The sequence below is a fragment of the Hibiscus syriacus genome, unplaced genomic scaffold (genome assembly GCF_006381635.1).
Source record: "Hibiscus syriacus cultivar Baekdansim isolate YM2019G1 unplaced genomic scaffold, ASM638163v2 tig00110469_pilon, whole genome shotgun sequence".
In the NCBI taxonomy this organism is placed as follows: Eukaryota; Viridiplantae; Streptophyta; class Magnoliopsida; order Malvales; family Malvaceae; genus Hibiscus; species Hibiscus syriacus.
In genome coordinates this window covers 414,728-437,945 of record NW_024062751.1, presented here as the reverse complement: position 1 = coordinate 437,945, position 23,218 = coordinate 414,728, and the positions used below count along the sequence as shown (strand labels likewise).

General features: G+C 35.6%; 3 pseudogenes; 1 reads left to right on the top strand and 2 right to left on the bottom strand.

The window, feature by feature from the left end:
• LOC120127523 overlaps positions 1 to 23,218 on the bottom strand; it is a 47,209-nt pseudogene that overhangs the window by 1,966 nt on the left and 22,025 nt on the right.
• Positions 1,399 to 2,592, top strand: LOC120127569 (annotated as a pseudogene).
• On the bottom strand, positions 3,259 to 22,172 carry LOC120127568 (annotated as a pseudogene).

The following is a 23,218-nucleotide window of genomic DNA, read 5'->3' as shown; positions in this document are numbered from 1 at the left end:
AGGCCCACATCGTCATATGTTAAAGATCATTCGACGTGAGCAAATATTTCCAATAAGACAGAAAGGAATGAAGAATGAAAATGGTGAAACAGTGACAGTGGAGATGACTATACATTATTGTTTCGTTCATCAGACAGTTACATCAGGATCATATTGTTGAACAAATATATACTCAGCAAGAATGGTTTCAAATACTCAAGGTCCGAGATCGCACTCCCACACGCTGCAAGTGCGTCGCACACTTCTTTAATCTTTGTAAGATAGAATCTCATGCTATCATCACCTTTCTTGACGGATCTGAGTTTGCAATGCATACTCATCACGCTCGTAGTCGAACGATTGGCAAATAATTTCTGAACCATTCGCCACACATCAACTGCTGTTTCAGCTCCTACAAACTGGGGCAGTAAGGGATCACTGATCGTTGACAGTAACCAGGACGCAAGAGCACTGTCCTGAGCAATAAAGCTTTCATAGTCTTCATTCACAACACTAGCACCTGATTCATCAACAATTCGAGCTGGTGGTGGCAGTACTTCTCCATTGAGCAGCCTCTCCAACCTGTGGCTGCGAACTGTGAGCAATACTTGTTGTTTCCACAACAAGAAGTTCGTTTCATCCAGCAGAATGTGGATCTTCTTGTGTGTGAAGGTCTTGCTGCTGCGAGCAGCTTCCCCGAAGTCGAAGGCAATATTGCTACAATCACCCATGAGGGGAGCAATCTCCAGGATCAAAAGGCGGATGATACCATATTAGATTGTGTAAACAATACTGAAATCTTAAGAAAGCTTCTTGATTCTTTATTGATGAAGACATGGTTTATATACACGTGATAACCAATTACCTAAGCTGGTAAATTGTTGAAACATAATGCTAACAAACTAACTGCCCTATACTTCTACACACACATGCAGCGGATTGCTTAAACATTCTAGACTCATTCTAGATTCATTCTAGAACGCTTACTTCAATAATAATATATAGCATCGTCTTGTTTAATTCGTCAGAGGAGAGGGAGCTATGCATAATGCATCATGTTTCCATTGATTTCATCCGTCCTAGTATTTGGTGTATTGTTTTCATTATTATTGCCGGTTCATCTTAGCTATCTGCAATGATTTGAAATTTTCCTTATATTATTCGAAGGACATTAGAAAGAAATAAAAATCTGTTAAGAATTGTTCTAAGAGTTAAGTCCTTGTAATCATTTGAATTTGCCCGATAATTAATTTTTTTGTTTTCATGTTTAGTTCTTTTACCTTACACTGTCTGATCAATCAGTTTAATAATCCGGTGCTTACTGTTGTGCGCCTTATAATTTCGTGTACTCATTTTTAAAATCTTTGAAGAGTATTTCTTGGGTTTTCTGGAGCTGATTATTTTATATCTTGCAAAACTTTACAGGTATGAATATAGATGGGCAGATGGTGTGCAAATCAAGAAACCTATTGAGGTTTCTGCCCCAAAATAAGTTGAATATCTAATGGAGTGGATTGAAACACAACTTGATGATGAATCGATATTTCCTCAAAAGCTGGGTAAAACCTTCATATCATGTGCTTGCCTTTTAATTCTCGGCAATGAAGTCCAACTCGGACATTAATCGTCTGGAGAAAGATAATTGTTTATCTATGCAGAAAATAGTGATGAGTAACTTCTGTAATATGAAATTATTACAAATCATATCCATCTTGAGTATCTTTATATATGTTATTGCACATTTCAAAATTTCTAGGTGCACCATTTCCTCCAAACTTCAAAGATGTGGTGAAGACAATATTCAAAAGGCTGTTCCGTGTATACGCCCACATTTATCCTCTCACTTCCAGAAAATTGTGAGCCTTAAGGAGGAAGCGCATTTGAACACATGTTTCAAGCATTTCATACTGTTCACTTGTGTAAGTCTTCTTCTGCATTACTATTATTATTATTTCCCCCCTTACAGGCCAATAGCTTGAAGATGCTTAATGCAACTTCAAGAACAACTAGACGATTCTTAGACACCATAATAGGTTTTAATATTTGTAGAAGTCATGGTTTCTTGCCTTGTATGTATCATGGTTTTCACAGAAGAATCCGTTATAGTGACCAAACAAAAAGGTAATATGACTTTATTTGTGGAATGATAGATGGGTTGAAGTATAGTTTCCTTTTGTCCCTTTTTTTCAATAAGAAGAGAGCACCCTAGAGGCTCAAGTTTATCGGTTTAAGATGTTAACCTCGACCCTCACTGCCTGCTAACCACCTGAGGCATGGGCGAGGTGATAAAGTATTGAAATGTTCTTTGTATCTAAGAGGCAAGAATGCAGTCTTAGTTGAGTAGGAAGTTGTTAGGTTAATTGAGATTGTTGTTTTGGATGTGCAGGAATTTGGGCTGATTGAGAAGAAAGAGCTGGCCCCACTGCAAGAGCTTGTAGAATCCATCATAGTCCCCTACTAAATTTTTAGGGTTCGAGTCGGGAGATCCCGGCAAAGTTAGTTTCTTTTATTTTAGGGATGCAAATTCTAATAAGGTTAAGGACTGTTTTGTCAGAGGGATTGAAAAACAGGTGCCTCTAAATGTCTGTCTCTGTGTTATAAATGCAAGCCCATGTCATGTCTTACATCAAGCATTTTCGAAAAGAAAACAGCTTGTTCTTGAAAGTGATTGAAGTCTTAGTTTCCATTTAATCATTCCCCTGCTTTTGTTTTGATTCTTCTTTCACCTCGTTGGAAGCTGAAGTGAATTAACAGTCATGATTTTGATAAGCACAATGCGTGTTAAAATTTCTTATTATTGCGCATGTCATTTTCAAAATACTTCAATTGAAAGTTTAAATTCAATCTCTCATACTCAATGAAAGGAAAACGAAAGCAATTGGGTAATATATTTTTCGACAATAATACAAATATAATCAAATAAATCGAAGCAATAATTTTATTTAACTTTATGTTGTCCACCTCTTCATTTAAAATATGATGTGTCTGAATGAGATATAATTATTTTCACAAATAATAATACACTTTTAAGTTATTTTAACTATTTTCACTCAAAATATAAATCAATAACTTTTATTTGAAATCAATGCTTTATTATATAAAGAAGGCTTTAAAGTATATATGCATTTTAATTCTAAGTACCTAAACTTTCATCTTAAATGATATTTTTCGACAAAGCAATGATACGACATTCTCATAAAACGTCACGTGACATCGCTAAAAAGATCCTGGACCCCATAGTATGCTGATGAAATACAGAGGCGTCACAAAATGGATTCTATTCTATCTTGTGCTTAATCTGCATTTAAGCTAACAAAAAGATCCTTAAAAGCGTCCAAAGAAACAGCTGAACTCGACGGGAAACCCTGATGAAATTTAGTGCTAAGCATCAAAGCTTGCCTTTTCAGCTCTTCATTTCCCATCAGCTTCTCAATCCCCTTACCAATATGATCAGCCTTGATGTTTTGTTGATAAAGATCATCAGAAATCATGCACCCCACTTTGAGATGATTCACCACCAATTTGGCATTGCTGTGCTGGTCACCCCTGATTGGCCATGCCAGTAATGGCACCCCACGTCCGATGGCTTCCACCGTTGAATTCCATCCACAATGTGATAGAAACCCACCGGTTGATCCATGGCTTAATATTAACAACTGAGGTGCCCATCCGTGTATTACCAGTCCTCTTTCACCAACCTTTTGGTCCAAACCATGTGGGAAGTAACTCGAACCAGGTTGGTTTCCAGGTGGTCCAGGTGGTGGACCTGGTCGGCTCGGGCCGTGTTGGATTACCCAAACGAATGGCCTGGTTGAGGCTTCTAATGCATCAGACAGTTGCTCGAGTTCTCGCTTGGTGGGAGAAACTTCACTACCAAAAGACACGTACAGCACTGATCCATGTGGCTTTGAATCTAATCATTCCATCACTTCGTCTTCGGTTACGTTGGACTGCCTGTTGGCTCGAATTTCACGGTCTTGAAGCAATGAGTCGGATGTTTTCCACAACTGTTGGGGCAAAAGGGGTCCGACACCCCAAACAGGTTTGCCCATTTGTATGCCTAAATAATCAAGAAATGGACCCTCAAGATCATAGCAACTATTGAGCATCAATGCAACTGAGTCCTTGGCAGCATCCATCCAGGGCGGTTGTCCACCTGGTTGCGGTGGTGGTTGTGGTGGTCCTTGAGGCGGAGGTGGAAATCCGATGCCCCCAACCCCAGGAGGCGGTCCAGGAGGTGGACCATGTTTAAGATCAGAACATGTCAAAGCCATTTCTTTAGGTAAACCAGGAAGCAAAAGGGTATCTCCAGGCTTGATATCCACCACGCCAGCCTTCCACATGGCGTGCTCCAAAGCTGCAGAACAAGCACCCGACGTGAAAAATTGAAACTGTTGGGATGTTTTGCTTCTTGAAAATGTCCGCTGTCCAATCCATCATAATATCTAGCACGGCACAGGCGGGTACGGCGGCATTCTCCAGCAGACTTGCAATGCCCTGAGCTAAATCTGAGTGGTGGTTATGGCCATGGGGAGGGCTGGGATTGACCTCTGGTGGGGGAGTTGGCGGAGGTGAGGGTATTTGGGCGACTTCGATGAGAGGATAGTCAGGGAAGGAAGAGGGTATGGAAGAAGGGAGATTAGAGGAAATTACGAAAGTAGTTTTGAAATTGCGAGAGGCGATGTGCTTGCAGAGTTCCATGCATGGGAAGAGATGGCCTTGCCCAAAGAATGGAACTACCCATATCTGCCTTTCACTCGGCATTCTACTTAATTGGTTATGTTTTTCAATATTCAAAGAAGATGGATTCACTCAATTTATAGAACAGGAAAAGGTAGGACGAAGACGAAGACGAAGAGATAGAGAAAGACTTAAGGTTTTTACCAGAGTTTCAATTTGTGGTGGCGGTCGCGTTTTCGGTTATTTCGGATTTATCGTAATTATGGTCGTCGTGGGTACTATTGCGGCTGTCGCGGGCGTTATTGAGCGCTATTGCGGGTGTAACGGGTAATTCGGACGGCGGTAAAATTACTATATCGCGAACGAAATCGTGGTTGCGGAACGTTTTTTAAAACCCTAATTTTCACTAGTAGGTAGGTAGGGTAAGAAAAAGATGTTGGACTTTTAGTTGAGGTGGAGAACATTAGAGTCAGGTACGTAGTGAGGGTGGCGGCCTGCAAAGCCTAATTAAGTGCTTTGGTCGGTTTCAAGTTGCAGCAGTTTTTTTTTTTATCATCTCTTGTGCGAAAACATGTATGTCGTTTCCATGTATAACACTAATGAATTCGTTGTTGTTAATGCTTAAAATGTCATTTAATTTTATAATAAATAGTATTAAATTATAATTCAAAAATGATATTTTGTCCTCCTTATTTAACTTTTAAATGGTAGTAAATCTTACTATTTTAAGACATCTTTAAACAAATATTTAATATAGAAATATTTATGAGTTTCGTAAATGTTCTGAGTGATGTTTTGAGTTAAGGGAATAACAATACCATCAAAATATATTACATCTTTTGGGTGTACGAAATTTAGGGACTTGTGTTAACCTCAGGAGGGGGACATTCGTCCATTGTAGATGTTACACATATCGAGATGAATTCGCTTTTAAGGTAATAATTAATATCACGATACGGTCGATCGATTATTTGCTTATATATTTTATTTTGTATTTTTTCAGTTAGTATTAATGTCTCGCTTTATAACAATATACTTTTTTTTTTAACAATTTATAACAATCTACTTTTTTTTAAACAATTTAGAATCAAATTTATACTGCTTCTAAACAAGGTTGAAATTCAAAGCGAATGTAAACCTTAAATAAGCAAATTCAATAGCAAACATAATTTAAATCGTAAATGAGATTGTGTTGGATTACATGAATTACGTAAACCGAAAATTAAGTTTCCATCGAATTTTTATATGGTTATTGCCATTTTATTTACATTATAGTTTGTTGCTAACTTTTAAATGGATGAAAACGTTTTATTAAATTAGAGGAAGATTTGTTCTATGAACACATAAAATCCTATAAATATTCAGGTAAGATAATCATACAAAAGGACAAGTTTAAAATATATAAATAGTCAAATGATCATTTTGTAAATTTTAAGAGTTAGAAATTCAACGAAACAATATCATATGATCGAACGATCATTTCATGACTTCTAATGTATAGTGAAAAGTAAAAAAAATTATTTAAAAATACATAATCAACATCACCTTTAATCTTTTAATATCGAGTAACAAGAAAATAAAATACAACGTTAAGTATAATTTTATAAAAAAAATAAAATTATAAAAAACAGAAATAAAATAATAAATCTATAATTTATTTTTTTATTATATAAATTTATAATTTTGGAGGGGCCCTGCGCTGGTACCCTCCTGCCCAAGCTCAGAGACGGGCACCTTATTTGTAAAAGTTTTAACAATGTATGTTTTGTTGTGTGCATAAATATAAACCATATAATATAACACATGTGAATGTAAAAAATAAAAATTATTATTATTTTGATACAATTACATTTTTTTTCAAAGATACATAACAAAAGTTACTGCTCAATTATTGTCTCTTTTATCAACATGGACACTTTTAGCACTCGGAAGATAGACTAAAATTTGAGCGTAAAAGAAAATCCTTCAATTATTGTCTCTTCTACTTGCACTTTTTTCCTAAGCTGTTTTCGCGCCCATAGCTACATCCGCATGCTCTTTCTTCGCATCGCCATTTACGTCGCTAATGCTCGTGCTCATACTACTGCTATCATCCAAGTCTTCTCCTATATGTCCAACGGCTACTGCTCCGCCAACGTCGCTAATGTTTCCATAAATGGATATAACTATCGCAACAGCTACTGTGCAGAACGCGGTTCTGAAAGAAGTCCCAACGTCTTCAGCAGCGGCTCCTGACGCTACAACAAACCTCAAACAAGCCCCCACTATTTTCACCCACGCAAACCAAACTGAAAACGCGCGCCTTCTTTACTAACCGGTGAACAGTCCATCGCCAAAACTCTCCCGAAAGCATGCAACACGCCTATCGACGTGCCTTGCACATCGACGAAGATCATGTTATGTGTGGCTTGTATATTTACAAGCTACAAGTTGGATAAAGTCCAAGTAGTAGTCAAAATTAGCATGAATTTAAGTTCAACTTTACAACCATCAAAGAATTCGAATTCGAATTTACTACCACTAAAGAATTCAAGTTTGATTGTGCTACACAATTTGACAAGTTGATATAAGTTGATAAGTGGGCTTTGATGGACACCGAGTATTTGCAAGTTGACAAGTTGTCAACTTGTGTACATGGGAAAATTATCCTTTGGTCCCTAAACTATTAGGTTATTTGAAAGGTTGGTCCTTGAAGCTCAACTATAAATAGGCATAAGCACTTTCACTTAAAATCATCCCTACAAGTTCTCTTTCCTATTTGTTTTCTTCATTCTCTCACTTTGTAATATTTTGAAAATTCTGTGGAATTCTATTTGCTGTAATAGTTTGTCGATAATGAAGTTATCATTCGTTGGTGGTGTTCGAGGAGTAGACGATATTTACGTTGAACCTCGTAAATTTGGTGTGTTCTCTCCATTATTGTTCTTTATTGGGTTTTTTTTCATTGTGTTTCAATATTAAATAATTTGACGGGTTTATCCACAGTGCAATTTTAGTAGTTTTGATCTTAACGTTTTAGGTCAATTTTAAAACTACGTTTGTATGGAAAATAACCCGATTTCCCCAATAATTAGTATCAGAGTTTTGTTTGACGTTATCTTGGTGGTCTTGTTGCTAAAAATATCAAGTTCATGCTATTGAATATTGTTCGTTGGCATTAAAATGACAAAATACAGATCAGTGAAGACATAAAGCTCTTCATCCAGACAGATGAGGAGGGTGATGTTAAATGCAAACTTCTCAGTGGAGTTGTTCAATAGATCAGATCATTTCAGTATGAGGCAAGGCGATGTGTTAGATTCTTTATTCCAACAAGGTCTAGACATTGTCATTGAGGAAGAAAAGTCTACTGATATGGAGGAGAAAGAATGGGGAACAATAAATAGTTTAACGTACAACACGATTTGATCTTATCTTTCCAGGGAGCAGAAGTATGCTACAAGAACGAGACTTCTGCAAGTAAGCTGTGGAAAGTATTGGAGGAAAAATTCATAAAGAAAAGATCTCATAATCGTCTCCACATAAAGAAAAGATTGTTCAGATTTTATTATCAACTAGACGCCAATATGAATGAACACATCATTGCTTTCAATGAAAAAGTGGCAGATTTATTGGCCATGGATGAAACCTTCAAACATGAAAATTTGGCTTTAATGTTATTGTCATATCTTCTAGACGAATTTGAGTACCTTCAGTCGATTTTACTTCATGATAAGGATGAAGTTACCCTTAAAGATGTAACTGTTGCTTTGTATAGTTATGAACTTAAGAAGAAAACCAGTAAAGAGAACAAGTACGAAGCAATAGAGGCCATGGTGGCAAGAGATCACTCAAAAAGCAAAAAGCCAAAGAGGAGAGGGAGATCAAAGTTGAAGTCCAAATTGGAAAAAGATGAATGTGTTATTTGTCATGAGAAAAGCCATTAGAAGAAAGATTGTCTGAAGCTAAAGAGGAAAAGAAAAGCTGCTTCAGATGCATGTGTTGTAGAGCATGACACCAATGATTCTAACATATCATTGGTTGTTTCATCACCACCATTCCATTCAGATGAGTGGATATTAGATTCGGGTTGTACCTATCATATGTCCCCTAATCGGGAGTGGTTCTCTGATTTAGTATAACTAAATACATGAGTTATTTATATGGCCAACGACAATGCCTGTAAAATTGTTGGGATATGTTCAATTTGATTGAAGAATCAAGATGAATCAACTAGAGTTCTTATTGATGTCTGATATGTGCCTAATTTGAAGAAAACTCTCATCTCGTTGGGAGCCTTGAAATCCAAAGGTTCACTTGTTACTATGAAAGATGGAGTTTTGAAAGTCACGTCTGACACACTTGTGATGATGAAGGGCATCAGGAAAAATAATTTGTATTACTACCAAGGTAGTAAAATTATTGGAGCAGTTGCAGCAGCAGCTTCTGTTAGCGATAATTTGGACACAACCCAGTTGTGGCACATGCGATTGGGACATGCTTGAGAGAAATCCTTGCAAATTCTGGCAAAGCAAGGATTGTTGAAAGGTGCAAATACTTGCAAATTGAACTTTTGTGAGCATTGTGTTCTGGGAAAGCATAAGAGAGTGAAGTTTAGCACCATAATCCATAATACAAAAGGTATTTTGGATTATATTCACTCAGATGTGTGGGGTCCTTCCAAGACACCGTCTTTGGGTGGAAAACATTATTTTGTAACTTTTGTATATGATTTTTCCAGAAGAGTTTGGGTGTATCTGATGAAGTCCAAAAATGAAGTGCTTGAAATTTTCCTTAAATGGAAAAATATGATTGAGAACCAGACTGGTAGAAAGATCAAACGACTTAGGATGGACAATGGAGGGGAATATAAAAGTGATTCATTCTTTGATGTTTGCCAAGAGCATGGTATTGTTCGACACTTCACTGTTAGAAATACACCACAACATAATAGGATGGCAGAGCGTATGAATCAAACATTATTGGAAAAAGTTCGATGTATGCTATCTAATGTTGGGTTAGGGAAAACATTTTCGGCTGAGGATGTGACATATGTTGGCTATCTCATCAATCATCTGCCATGATCAACAATAAGAGGAAAAACATCGTTGGAGGCATGGTTTGGAAAACCTGCTACTGATTATGATTCCTTAAATGTGTTTGGATCCACTACTGATTATCATGTGAAGGAATCAAAGCTCGATCCGAGAGCAAAGAAAAATATCTTTATGGGAATCACCCATGGAGTGAAGAGATTTCACCTCTAGTGTGTAGAAACCAAGAAGATAGTATGTAGCAAAGATGTTATATTTGATGAATCTGCCATAGTAAAGAAGGTAACAAATGGAGTTGTTCAAACAAGTAATACTCCACAGCAGGTGGAGCATACTCCAAAATAGGCAGAGTTTCAGTATACGATGATCCCAGAAGTTGATGCAACTCATTCTTCAACTCTTATAGAAGAATCAAAAGATGAAGAGGTTCAAACCCAATAACCACTGGAGACATCAGAACCACCTGCAATTACAAGAACAATGAGAGAAATTCGTAGACTTACTCGATTTGCTGATATGGTGGCCTATGTTCTTCTAGTTGTTGATGATGGTATTCCTATCACTTACCAAGAAGCAATACAAAACTTGAAAAGTGACAAGTGGAAAAGTTCCATGGATGAAGAAATGTAATCTCTCTGAAAGAACAACACTTTGAATCTGGAACAATTACTGAAAGGTAAAAGAGCAATTGGATGCAAGTGGGTATTTGCAATGAAAGACGAATCTCTTAAAAAGAAAGATGTTTGCTACAAGGCAAGGTTGGTAGCTAAAGGCTATGTTCAAAAGGAGGGAATCGACTACAATGAAGTATTTTCCCCTGTTGTGAAGCATTCCTCCATTAGAATATTTTTGGCCTTATTAGCATAGTTGAATTTTGAGCTAGCTCAACTTGATGTAAAAACGACTTTCTTGCATGGTGATTTGGAAGAGGAGATCTACATGACTCAACCAGATGGATATGAAGATGATGATTGTGAGAAATGGGTTTGTAAACTGAACAAATTGCTATATGGATTGAAGCAATCTTCGAGGTAGTGGTACAAGGATTTGATAGCTTTATGAGGAGGCATAAGTACACCAGAAGTAATTACGATCATTGTGTATATTTGAAAAAGCTACAAGATGAATTTTTCATTTATCTCCTCTTGTATGTTAACTATATGTTGATCGATTCGAAGAGTCAAAATGACATAGACAAATTAAAGGCTCGATTGAATCAAGAGTTTGAGATGAAATATATATATGAGGCCAAAAAGATTCTCGGTATGGAGATAAGCAAAGATAGAGAGAAGCAAGCTTTGTTTGACTCAGAAGCAGTATATGAGAAATGTATTACAATGTTTTGGCATGAATGAAAAGGCAAACATGTAAATATCTCACATGGTTCTCATTTTAAACTTAGTTCTCAGTTATCTCTTAAAACTAATGAAGAACGAGAATATATGGCAAAAGTTCCATATGCTAATACAGTTGGGAGTTTGATGTATGCGATAGTGTGTACGCGTACTGACATTTCACATGCAGTTGGAGTTGTGAGCAGGTACATACATGATCCTGGAAAAGGACATTGGCAAATTGTGAAATGGATTCTACGGTATCTCCAACAAACCCTAGATGTTGGTTTAATTTTTACACAGGATGAAGAACTTGGTCAGTTTATGGTTGGATATGTTGATTTCGACTATGCTAGTGATTTGGATAAGCGTCGATCAACTACTGAGTATTTGTTTACTCTTGCTAAAGCCCCAGCAAGTTGGAAATCTACGTTATAGTCTATGGTGGCTTTGTTTACTACAAAGGTAGAGTATATGGCAGTTTCAGAGACTGTGAAGGAAGTAATTTGGCTTAACGGGTTGATGGATGACTTGGGGGTTATTCAGAGTCACATTAGTCTCTATTGTGACATTCAAGAGTGTTATTCACTTAGCTAAAAATAAAGTCTACCATTAAAGGACTAAGCATATCGACGTGAGGTATTACTTTGTGCGTGAGATATTAGAAGAATGAAAGATTCTACTTCAGAAGATTGCAAAAGTAGAAAATCCTGCATATATGATTACCAAGGTGATAATAGTAATCAAATCCAATCATTGTTTGGACTTGATTAACATCCTAAATGTGCACCTTCAAGTGTATGACGCTTGTGAGCGCAATTAGAGGTACTGCATAAGGATAGCTTCATTAGATTTGGGGAGTTGAAGAATTTGAGTATGCTTAGAAATATCAAGCCACAATAGAGATTTGTTATGTGTGGCTTGTATATTTACAAGCTACAAGTTGAATAAAGTCCAAGTGTTAGTCAAAATCGACATGAATTTAAGTTCAACTTTACAACCATAAAAAAAATCGAATTCGAATTTACTACCACTAAAAAATTCAAGTTTGATTTTGCTACACAAGTTGACAAGTGGCTTTGATGGACACCAAGTATTTGCAAGTTGTCAACTTGTGTACAGGGGAAAATTATCCTTTGGTCCCTAAACTATTAGGTTATTTGCAAGATCGGTACTTGAAGCTCAACTATAAATAGGCCTAAGTACTTTCACTAGAAAGCATCCCAAAATGTTCTCTCTCCTATCAGTTTTCTTCATTCTTCCACTTTGTAATATTTTGAGAATTCTATGGAATTCCATTTGCTGTAATATTTTGTCGATAGTGAAGTTATCATCTTTGGTGGTATCCGATGAGTAAATGATATTTTCGTTGAATCTCGTAAATTTGGTGTGTTCTCTCCATTATTGTTTTTTATTGGGATTTTTCATTGTGTTTCATTATTTAATAGTTTGACGGGTTTATTCGCTGTGCAATTTTGATAGTTTTGATCTTGACGTTTTAGGTCAATTTTGAAACTATGCTGGTGTGAGAAATAATATGGTTTCCCCCAACACATCAGTAAGTGGTGTCTCTGCCAGTTGTAGTTCCGAAATTGGAAACCCGTTCCTGAAGTTATTACTAATAAAATGAGTCCTAGTAGATGCATGTTCACAACACTTGCTTCTAAAACAAGCTAAGCCGGTTGCAGAAGCGGCAAAGCAACCGAGGGGAAAATGAAGTAAAAGAGCCAGAAATAGAACAAAAACATCGGCTTGAGGCAGAGTTCACCGACCAAGTAAAGTACACCTCCGGTGAAAATGCACATCGATTTGGATGAAGAAAGACCTACAACTATAAGGGTTCCAAGTCCATTATGACATTTAAGAGGGGAGAGAAAATGGGATTTTGGTACAGGAAAAGTAACATTTTCCCCAGGCCTCAAGGCAATGACATAAACTATTCCAGCTACCCATTTTAGTCCACTAAAAATGGAGACCACCCACAGGCCGATGAAAATCTCTTGAATTCAGAGCATATAATACACGAAAGATAAAATCACGGCAGAGCCTAAGCAACCGGCGGATGTAACACAAAGCGACAACCAACTGGATAAACCTCATCTAACTGGCAATTGAGTCTTTAAAGGGAGGTTCCGGTGAAGCCTCGGACCATTTGACCATGATGGCGGGTGTGGGAAGCTGTAGCAATGGTGATGGAAAACACGATTGGAGCAATATATACGGGGAAAATCCATGTGACTTCGAAGAATCCAGCAGGTATACAAAAGAATGCTCCAAGAGCTGTTACGGCTCCCGTGATAAGTTGCTGGTTCGGGCTATGGTCGAGGTTGGTGGAAATGGAAAGGAGTAACGTGGAAGCCAGAACTAAGCCTATTGCCCAAGAGATTGAAGTCGACTCTAAGGGTGAAACTTTTGAATTGCCAACTGATATTGAACGGTGTGTAAGTTGATCGTACCTGTGATTAAACGCAAATATCATGAATTGCCTCGTTTGGTGGCATGACAATAAAATTATAGGGTAAAGTACACAAATGATCCTTCAATTATAGGGTGACGTTTTGTTAAGTCTCCTACTTAAAAATAAGAAAATGGTTCTTTGACCATAGATTGTTACTTTGTTAAATTTCTCGACTATTAAAAGTTATAAATGGTCATCCAATTGTTCATATGTCATACACTCACCTTTTTTCTGTTAAAAATTGATAGCCCTCTAAGCTACATGTTAACATGGTGACTGGAATATAATAAAATTTGATCATATAATCTCAAACGACTATACAACTCAAACGGATATGGGATTAGATTTTATCGTATCCAAGTTAGTAGGTTAACGTCAAACTTAGACGAACGTTAATTTTTTTTAATGAACAAAGATGAGTTTGTAACATAAGAATAGTCAGATGATCATTTTGTAACTTTTAATATTTGAGGGACTCGAAGCAATGCCCTATAGTCAAAAAAACATTTTATAACTTTTAATAGTCAAAAGATTCAACAAAGTAACGCCCTATAATTCCTCTTGAGAGACTATTTGTATAATTTACCCAAAATTATAATGTATCTCAAATTGTAAATTCATTTAAAGAAAAATAAAAACATTTAATTAAATAATCACTTTGGCTTCTATCTGTTTAGCACACTTTAACCTAATATTTTGTTTTAAGACAAAATACTCATTGATGGATGAAAATAGTTTGTTGTTGGCGACGTGACAAATTTTATGCATTGAAAGTATTGGCGTGACATATGTCATTGTCCAGAGTGCTTATATGACATATGCCATGTGTTCAAAATAATGATATGACACGTGAGATATGTTCAAAGTGATGACATAATAAATAACACATATCTAAAGTGATTGACAACTGTCGTTTTGATGTCAAAATAAATTTCTTCTTCTCAATTAATAAATAAAGGAAATTCGTAATAAAGAGAAGTAAGGGTCAATCCTCAAGGACTTAGAAAATTTCAAATTTCTGTTTGAATTGCTTATATCAAGCGATAAGTAGTAAAAATAGGGTTTTGGTAAAAAAAGATTAAATAATAAAAAATGATTTAAAGAAAAATAAAGAAAATAAAAATTGAAGGTTGAAAATGAATATAGTAAAAACAACCTTAACCCTCGCTTTGACTCAATTTCCTTCGGATCATCAAATTAGATTTTCCCTTCGGGATTCACGTCGGTTACTTTGTCTACAAGGGCAATCCTCGTGATTCTTATTTGTATACCGAATACACAATGCAATCTTTGATTTCGGCTTCGGAAATTGATCTGATCAACATCAATTGTCGTAGATCAATAACCGTTTAAGTTCGTGAAGATCGACTTGGACTGTTGTTTCAATAACTACTAATTTCCATCTCAATTTCCTCTTGGCAAGACAATCTAGCCAAGTGTGTTACCAGGAAGTCGAATGTGCTTTCAATAAGTTGATCATTCCTCCCACACATTTAATCGCAACAACATCTTGATCAAAGTCAATCATTGATTTTGAAAATTGTTTTGATTTTTGAAAATAAGCGCAGAGATTGAGATATATATTCCGAAGTTATTTAAGTGTTTTTCAATTCTCACGTTGAAATTGAGTTATCGCTTAAGCTCTCTGCTTATAAGAAAATTAGCTAAGCATGACAAAAGTCATACTTAGCATTTTAAAAAAATTTAAATTAAAACAAAATTGAAAAGAAAAAAAAGAAAAAAAAGAAAGAAAGAAAGAAATTTATAAAACTAAAAATAAGAAGAAGAATGAAATATGAGTTGTGTGTTTAGGCTTACCCCAAAAGGGTATTTATAACCTCTGAAAATCTAGATATAAACATAGAAATTAAAATAAAAATAATCTTAAAGATAATTCTAAATGCTTTTTAAATTCAAACTTTAAAATTTAAAAATAAGTCTCATAATATATCTCTCACGTCCACCTTTCAGAAGACGTTAACTAGATCTTCTAGAAAACTGTTGCTGACTGGATATTTTAAAAACTGTCACATCAGACCGTGTCATGCCTAAAGTCATGCACATGTCTCCAGGCGTGACCAAATAAAAAAAATACAAAATACACCTTTTTTACTGCTAACCATGAAAAGTAAGATCCTACACGAAAATAAGCATAACACAAAAATCAACAACAATAAATCTATAAGATCAAAGATTTAACAAGCAAATAATATCAATTTAGAACACTCATCAGTGATGATATAATACATGTCATATGTCCAAAACGATGATGTGACACATATCATATTATTACTTTTTACTTATGAGATGTCATATAAACAATAAACATGGACAATTAGTCGACAAATATTTTCATTTAATTACGAGATATTTTGTCTAAAATAAAATATTAAAATACTTAAAATATAAAAAAATATTAAAGTGATTATTTTATAAAAAAGTTAACGGTAAATTTTAGTATTATGTTTTAAAATATACGAAAGATAAGACTTACAATTTCATTTCACCGGCCATACAGGTCAGGTCCTTGGGACTAGAGGTGCACAAAAAATTCGAATATCCGATTTTGCCTAAAAAATATCTGAAACCGGATTTTGGAAAAATCGGTTTTTTTTAAACCGGATCGGATATTTAAAAACCGGATAGTATAACCGGTTTGGGAAAAAATTGAACGACCGGTTTTTTTACCGGATTAAAAACCGGTTTTTTTAAAAAAAAACCGGTTTTTTTGCAAACCGAAACCGGTTACACCATCCGGCCCTCCAAACCGATTAGGATCCGATCCGGTTTTTTTAAAATCCGGTTTTTGGGTTGGGGGAAAAAACCGGATCGGTTTTTATCCGATCTGGATCGGATTGAAATCCGGCTTCTGTGCATCTCTACTTGGCACTCTGGTGTGGCTCAGTAGGTTCATCAACTACTTGACTGATGATTAGAGAAAACACGATAGGTATAAGAACCGTATGAACAAAGTAAGAGCACAGTTAATACGCATTCCAAACCCAAATCTCATGTCTCGGAGGCTTATGCTCAAGCCCCGAATATACCCTAAAAGCTTACTTAGCCATCTCCATTTTCACGGCAACACCATCTTCATCAAAGGTCGACCGACCTATCGACAATTTCATGACGTTCATTTGGCTCCGTTGCATGGACTAGTTCCCCGGTGTTTTGAACTTCAAAGCTCTCTTCGGCCATGTTGGTTCTTCGGGTAAGTTGAAGGTGGAGAGAGTAGAAGTAGACAAAGGAGTGGAAGAAAATATGAAACGATTTGATGGGTAATGAATTCGGCAGTCGATGAGCACTAGGAAGATCGGTGATGGTAGAGGTTGATATTCACGAGGGTGACATTGAACAATGTATTGTTTTGTTGAGAATATATAATAGAATACGAGCATTGTGGTGTGGAATTTTCGAGAGCTTTGTTTTGGCAAAGCAAACTGAAGATACTAATTTTTTACCCATATTGATTTATTATTATTATTTTTATTATTATTATTATTATTATTATTATCATTATTATTATTATCATTATTATTATTATTATTATTATTAAATATATTAAATACATATATAATAAATATAATATATACAAGCCCAATAGACCGGCCCAATTACAATGGCCCAACCATTTAACATAAATATGTAACCCTAAACCCTAGCCGCCATCATCCATCCACCGTTGGATCTGGCATGATCCAACGGTCCAAGAGCCTCCAGATGCAAACCCTAGGGTATGATACCCTAGGGCCACGCGGCCGCCGCAGCTGCTCTCGCCGTCTCCACCGCTGCCACGTCCCAACCGAAGGCTCCAGAAGCTCCAACGTCAGCCGTCCACGCCATGGCTATGGGGTGAGTCACCACTGGGAGTCCGGTGACTCACCGAAATCCACTCTTCGGACCGGTCCAATGGCCGCACCGGTGATGGCTATAAAGCCATCACCCCATCTGCGAACAGAGAAAGAGACAGACAGAGAAAACGGAAAGACAAAGAACATAACAGAGACGAGGAAACAACAGAAACAGAGAGAGATACAAAAACTACCAACGATCCCAGTCAACAACAACACAGCAACAAAAAAAAAGGGGAGAGAAGCTTACCAAAGAAACCTTGACCATCACCGGAAGCATTAAACATCACCGGAGAACAGAAAATACCGAAGGTATTTTCATAGATTTACTCCGATTAGGAGTCTTTTGGGGAAATAAAGGTCGGATTCGGTCTTAGGGTGTATAGATCTACATTTTAGGTGAATTTGGGGAATTTCCGACCACCGGAGGCGGTGGTCGGCGGCGGAATTTACGGCGGCAGACGGCTGCCGGATTCCCTCTAGTGAGGGAATATAGAGAGAGGCCAGAGAGAATTCTGGCTCTCTCTCTGCTTGAGAGAGGAAAAAAAAAGAAATGAAGGGCCAGCCGGGTTTGGGCATTAAATAGCCCTTCCCAAACGACGCCGTTTTGGGGAGGGCTATTCGTGTAATTAATAATAGTTAAATCCTTTCCGCAGTCCTCCGAACTTGTAAACTTTACATTTTAGTCACTAAATCGAATTTATAATCCTTTTAATTTGATCTCTAAATTTTAATTTCATTTATTTTAGTCCTTTATATTAAAATAATATATTTAGGATAAATAACAGATTTAATCCCTTAATTTTAATAAATAATATTTTAATCCCTAGTTTATATTTTAATTTATTTTAATCTTATATTCGAATTTAGATAAGTTTATTTTAGTCACTAAATTATTAAATAAGAAAATAGCATGTTTAATCCCTATAATTTTGATTAATTATGAATTAGGTTTTTAATTTCAATTTTACTATAATTTAGTTATTTATTTTAAATGTCTTTATTTATTTTTACTGCTTTTAAAATATATCGTTTTAGTTATATTTTTATTGTTTTAATTTTTACTTGTTTATATATTTAAATATTTTATTATGTAGTCAAATATATATAATAAATAATAATTTATTTTTAAATAAATTATTTTAATATTTATTTTTCAATCGAAGAAAAAGACAGTCTTAATACAACTGGATGTCCTATTCTGGTATTTTAAAATTAAATATTATAAAAAATTATTATTTAAAATAATATTTATTAATATCAAAGAAAAGAGCTGTCTTAAGGCACCTAGAAGTCATTTTCCGATATTTTTAAATAAATAAATATTTTTTATATAATTTTGAAATAATAGGATTATAAATTAAATATATTTTTGAATTTTTAAAATTTTAATAATAGAGACAATTTATAATTAAAAAGTACCAATTTTGGGCGTTGTAGGGGTGCTAATCCTTCCCTAAACGTAACCGACCACGAATCCCTTTTTATTATTAAAAAGAACGAATTTTTGGTTATAAACGCAGATCAGTTCATTTTTTAATTGATGTTTTCTTAAAACTCTTTTAAAGAAAATAATTTTTAGGTATTCGACCTACCTGATCCAAAAGGCCGATGGCGACTCCCAAATTATTTTCAAAACCATTTATTCACATCAATTTTCCCGCCAAATAAATATTTCGTGCCCGGACGAAAACCGGTTACGACAGCTTGGCGACTCTGCTGGGGACCGGTCAAACTTTTAAAAATCAATTATAAATTGTCTCTATTAATTATAAATTAAAATTTCATATATTTAATTTATAATTTTTTATATACATATTATTTTTATAGTATTTATATATATTATTAATATTTCATTTTATTTGCAAGTATTTTATTTCATTATTTATTTTTCTGTCAAATGTCTGAACATTTCTCCTCACACACAACACTTGCATTGCATAACATAAAGCTCTATAATTGAGTTGTCCCTTTTAAGTGGGAGTGAAAGCGACGTCTTCGTGAGAATTTATTCTCCGTGTCAGACCTAGCAAGTAACTTTCGGGGTTCATATGCTCTATGTCTTCGTGAGAATTTATTCTCCGTGTCAGGCATAGAGAAATGTATCCCCTCGAATTGAACTCGATCCACTTTAGTCTGTAATGGACTAGGATTGAGGGTTAGCAACCCAAGGGGGCACTAACAAGGACAATTCGGGTACCTTTATTCTTAGATCTGAAACCCTGCATATAAAAAACCCTAGAAACTCTTCCGATCTGAAGTCATGCCGAAATTTTGTCCAAAATAGGTGTACACACAGGAGAAATGAATTCTAACTTTCTTGTATATTTATTTTCTTTACTGATTAAATTACATGTATATTCAAATTATTTAAATTTAGAAAAAGCATGTTTAAATAAAAATATTTAGGTAAATGTTATTATTAAATTTCTTTATTATATAAACTAATTCATTTCTTTTTGTGTGTTCTTTATTTTTTCTATTTGCGTAGCATCATACAGGATAAAAGGAATTGATCCTAGTGTTAATTGTCTCATTGGAAAGCCTTCATCTATGGATAAAAAGTGTTCAAATCAAGTAATTCTAAACTCAGAAGTAAGACAGTGGGCTGAGGACTTACAAAGACAAGAAGGAGACAGCCTGCAGGATGATTATGTATCTGACTTGGCCAGTTATGCTCCAGTTTCGCTAAAAAGAAATGATATGCAAGATTTGCGAAGCATTTGGGAAAGTTGGGATTCAAACAAAAAATTACAGTTTTATCAGACTTACGGAGACATCCCATATTTGCTCTATGTCGAAGTTGATGATGAATTACTCAGAGCCCTAATTCAATTCTGGAATCCGGGGTACAATTGCTTCACTCTCAATAAAGAGGACTTGGTCCCTACTATTGAAGAGTACACAACTTTGCTACATATCGAAGGGGCTTTGGAGAATCGAATCTATTCAAAGTCAATTAAAACTCAACCCTTTCGAGTTAAATTAGCAAAGATTGCCGGTGTACGAGAAGAATGGGTGGCATCCCGTACAAAACAAAAAGGCGAAAGCGAAGGCATTGCTTGGACCAACATTAGAGAACTTATTCAGAGCCATCCAGATATTAAAGTACGATTCGATTTATTTGCTCTGGGTATATATGGTATGGTCATCTTCCCAAAAGTATTGGGATATGTTGAAGCTGCAGTGGTAGATTTGTTTGAACAGCTACCGAAAAAGATTAATCCTGCTTCTGCAATTCTAGCAGAGACCTTCAAATCGTTAAATGCTTGTAGAAAGCTAGGAGGTGGACAATTCTCAGGGTGTACTCAGTTGTTATATGTTTGGATTCGTAGTCATTTCTGGAGGACAGAAAAGGTTTTATACCGACGCTTTAATACGGATTATTCACCATTAAAAGAATTTCTAGAGCAAGAATGGCCGAAAGAAATTAAGAAAGATATGTGGATTAATGCCTTTCGAAATCTGCAAAGTAATGACGTTGTTTGGCGAGCCCCGTGGCAAATCCAAAGGGAATTCTTTTACAAATGTGGAGATTACAATTGGATAATGTTACTCGGATTATGGGGAGGAATTGGATATGCACCACTTCTGGTCATAAGACAGTATGAAGGTCGTCAATTTGTACCTGTCACTGCTGGATTACAGTCATCTGAGTTCGCATTCCACAGCAAAAATTATAAAAGAAATATCATGGAAGCTGTTACAGCTTGGAAAACAACTTTTTGTATCCGAGCTAAAGCAGCAAAAGAAATGCTAACTCCTGATTATGAAGAATGGAGATATGTCAGGAAAAATGAAAATATTCCTCTACCAGATCAAAATGAGGATATCTCTATGGAAGATCGCATTAAGGTGGTTCCGTCAGAGATTGAAATCTTGAGAGCTGAGTTTGAAGCAGAAAGAGAAGGCTGGTCGAAAGAATTAGAGCAAATGAGACAAGATAAAGCTATGTTGGGGGTTGACATTGACTTTCATTCATCACAATGTGCAATGTTGAGAAAAGATAAAGAAAAAGTTGATGATGAATTCAGAGCATTACAGAAAAATTACCAGGAGTTATATAAATCCCGGAAAGCATCAAGACCAAGCCAATCAACGGTACAGATGACTAGAGAGTTGAACATCGAGAAAAGTCGAGTTAAAGATCTGAAAGGAAAGAATAGCCGTCTACTCAAAAGCCTTGAGAAAGGAAAGCAAAAAATGGAAGATTTTGAAGTTGACAGAAGAGAGCGAATTATAAAAAGCAAGGCTGAACACCGCGAGATCATGAATGAAATACAAAAAGAAAGGGATCGAGCCAAAGATTTAGAAGAGATGAAGAATGACATCTTTATTAAATTTGAAGGTGAGAAAAATATCATGTTCAAGGGATTTGAATCTGAAATGAACCAGCTAATTGCTGAACTTGAAGTCAGAGGCCAAAAGATGGAAGAATCCAATATTGAAAAAGAAAAATGGGAGCTAGAAAGAAAAAATTTCAACACCAGACTTGAGGTAGAGCAGGAAGTGGCTAGCAATTGGATGCAAAGATGCAGAAACAAGGATGTTCAAATCCAGAAGCTTAATCAAAGAACGCAAGAAGCACGAACAAAACTTGAAGAAGATCTGGATCAATCTAGAAATAAAAATGCAGAGTTAATGCTTACATTTTGCAACTTGAAGAGTCATTATTTCAAGAAAAGGTTCGTCTAGGACCTAATGATCTCAAAGAAAATAATGAGGAAAGTGCTTCACTGTGAAGACGCATTAGAGATCTTGAAAAAATTATGCACAATTGTCAAGTCAGAATCACTGAGTTGGAGCAAACTCTTGAAGGAATGAATGAACAATGGCAAAAGTCAACTAATTTCTATGTTGAAAGAAGTAATATGGTGTTCGAGGCCATGGTACAAATGAGCGAAGTTGCTAGATATGTTGGAGAACTAGCTGTTGAAGCCGAAATAATTGAGCATCACGTTGATCCAGTTTCTAAGTGCGGAAAGAAGGTGCCATGGTTAATGAAAGAAATTATAGAGCTTAATAGGATAGCTATGCCTTATCTGTAGTTATGAATTATTATAAAGAAACTTTTGTATGCCGATGAAAGTTGTTCTATGACAGTTAACTTTTTTGGAATCAATACCTTTTTGCATACATGCATTTTGCATACATTCATTATTCATTTCATGATTTTCTTTATGTATAATTTTTATTCTTAAGATAAAATTCATTAATTAAAATTTTGAAAAAAAAATAATAATATTAAAAGATTTTTCAATCGCAGTTATTCTGGCCAAAAGAGAAATACAACATCACTACGGTACTAGACAAGCTAGTAAGAGAATTATGGAGGATAAAATACAGCGTATTGAGGAACAGCATCATAAAGAACAAGAAGAAATGAGAATGAAGCTGGAAAAAATTGAAGCCAGTATTGCAAATTCACAAGACAATATGATGCAGAAAATAGAGGACATGTTTAAAAGGCAGGCTATCATTGGAAAAATGCATGAAAATCCTGTATCTTTCGACCAAGAACCTATGTATCCTCTAGGTTTTACACCAGAACCAATTTATCATTCTGGTACTACACCTATACAAATCAATGCTCGTACATCTGCATTACAAGAAGCCAAATCACATGAAAATCAACAAGTGGATCCTGCATATTCAAGCAAAAATCCGCTTATATCAGATGTGAAAATAGGGGATCTTAATACTGATCATTTGATCCCAGATTTGAATGAGCTGAATGAGAAACAAAAAGTAAATGAAGAATTGACCAGACAGATCAAGAGCTTAGAAGAACGAATGAAATCTGTGGAAATAACTGAATCATTCTATGGGTTTGACGCTAGTGAGTTGAGTTTGGTTCCAGACCTAATCCTCCCCATCAAGTTC